Below are 2,500 nucleotides of genomic sequence, written 5' to 3'. Positions count from 1 at the left end.
GTATGTCTGTGTCTTTGTGTGTGTGTGTGTGTGTGTGTGGTGAGTGTGTGTGTGTTTGTGTGTGTGTGTGTGTGTGTGTGTGTGTGTGTGTGTGTGTGTGTGTGTGTGTGTGTGTGCGTGTGTATGTGTGTGTGTGTGTGTGTGTGTGTGTGTGTGTGTGTGTGTGTGTGTGTGTGTGTGTGTGTGTGTGCGTGTGTATATGTGTGTGTGTGTGTGTGTGTGTGTGTGTGTGTGTGTGTGTGTGTGTGTGTGTGGTGTGTGTGTGTGTGTGTGTGTGTGTGTGTGTGTGTGTGTGTGTGTGTGTGTATGGGTGTGTGTGTGTGTGTGTGTGTGGTGTGTGTGTGTGTGTGTGTGTGTGTGTGTGTGTGTGTGTGTGTGTGTGAGTGTGTGTGTGTGTGTGTGTGTGTGTGTGGTGTGTGTGGTGTGTGTGTGTGTGTGTGTGTGTGTATAGTGTGTGTGTCTATCTCTCTGTGTGGTGTGCATGTGTATGTATGAAGTAAAACCTAGACTTTACAGCCACCACTGAATGGTACAAATGTTTAGAGTTACCATGGCGAAACCCTGGAGGCCTTATATGTGGCTTGAGCTATAAACTCCACTGAGATTTAAACCAGAGAGAGAGAGCGAGAGAGCGAGAGAAAGACAGAGAGAGAGAGACAGAGCGAGAGAGAGAGAGAGAGAGAGAGAGACTCTTCAAAGCCTCTTTATCAAAATATCATACTCAGAGTATTAGACTCAAAGTATCAAAAGGCTTCGGCATATGAAACATTCATATTCACCCTTCTCTCCTTACACGATGGATTCTCAATGACCGAAAAGATTCCAGTTTCCAAACGCTTACTCTGTTATAAGCTTATGCTACTCTGCATTGCTCAAAAACTTGAACCTGCCAATCATGTCTGCATTAAAATGTTTTAGTTTTACACTTTTATGCTATGTTATTTCACAATTCTACTTTTATGCTATGTTATTTCACAATTCCACTTTTATGCTATGTTATTTCACAATTTCCCAAAGGTAATTCAGAATAACCACATTTTCTTCCAACATTATACGTTGCACATAGTCTGTTTATCACCATACTAAGCTCAGTCATTGAACATTAGTCTGGGGAGTCTGTGCTGTATTTCTACGGGCATAGTTCAAATGACTGCACACTTTTGGATAGTCCTTCAACCAATCAGACCAACAATCCAGGTGCGCCTTTTGGGTAAGCTGGTTTGTGATTGGACCCAGAAAATGTGGACGGGAAGCAGAAGAGATAGATGTGCAGGTTTCCAGCCTGAGCTGCCGGGCGAAATGCAAATGGTCAGTTTACTCAGCCTTAATTGCACGCTGCACCTAAATACAAACCCTGAAGAGTTTAGCTGATTACACACTGAAGAGAAAGCTAAATGTGAAAGCCATGGACTAAACAACACAAGAGTGTGTTTGTTGTTATAACGTCCATGTACAATCTGTGTTGTTGGTTCCAGATGGGATATGTCTATCCTGGAGACTATTGGAGCCTTACACGGTGGTATTGCAATTTACCACAAGTCCTTTTGTATCCTTGTTCAGCTGAAAGTATTAGCGGTCCATCTATGATGACGATCCCACTCAGACGGTTTCTCAGCTCCTCTGTGAGTGTGTGGTGGCCCGAACCCGTCTGTTTCCTTGGGAACGCCACTGCTGGAGATGGAGAGAGGACTGAGATGACATGACAGAAACCTCTAAATGCGCTAAATGTGTTCTTTCAGAGAGACAAAGACAGAGAGAGAAGTTTTAAACTCTGTTGTTCAACCATTATCCCACGTTCTCATGTCAGCATGATCTCCCGACCAAAAGCCTCAGTCACGAGATGGAAAGAGATAGCTAGAGAGAGGAAGGGAGAGAGAGAGAAAGAGAGGGAGAGATGGAGAGATGACGTGGCTAAAGTTCAATAGCAGCATCAGTGTTTGTGTTCGTATGTGTGTGTGTGTGTGTGTGTGTGTGTGTGTGAGTGTGAGTGTGTGAGTGAGTGAGTGAGTGAGTGAGTGAGTGAGTGAGTGAGTGAGTGAGTGAGTGTGTGTGTGTGTGTGTGTGTGTGTGTGAGTGAGTGAGTGAGTGAGTGAGTGTGTGTGTGTGTGTGTGTGTGTGTGTGTGTGTATCAGACAGAATGAGACAGTGATACAGATGGTGAGGTGATGGTTTCAGCTGCGTCAAAAGAAATAAGAGAAAACGACAGATGAAATGGAGTAGAAAAGAGAGAGAGAGAGTCCTCACTAAAGGAAGTGTGTGGGAAGAGGGAGCGCGAGGGAAGAGGAGACTCCTGGGGAGACAGAGAGGGAGGGGGGCACACAAAACAGTGAGATTAACATGGAGACCAATGAGACATGGCAGAGAGAGGATCACACAAGACAGTGAGATTAACATGGGGACCAATGAGACATGGCAGAGAGAGGATCACACAAGACAGTGAGATTAACATGGGGACCAGTGAGACATGGCAGAGAGATGACCACACAAGACAGTGAGATTC

The sequence above is a fragment of the Sardina pilchardus genome, chromosome 6 (genome assembly GCF_963854185.1).
Source record: "Sardina pilchardus chromosome 6, fSarPil1.1, whole genome shotgun sequence".
In the NCBI taxonomy this organism is placed as follows: Eukaryota; Metazoa; Chordata; class Actinopteri; order Clupeiformes; family Clupeidae; genus Sardina; species Sardina pilchardus.
The sequence above is the reverse complement of the archived record's forward strand: the minus strand, read 5'-3'. Positions refer to the sequence as shown.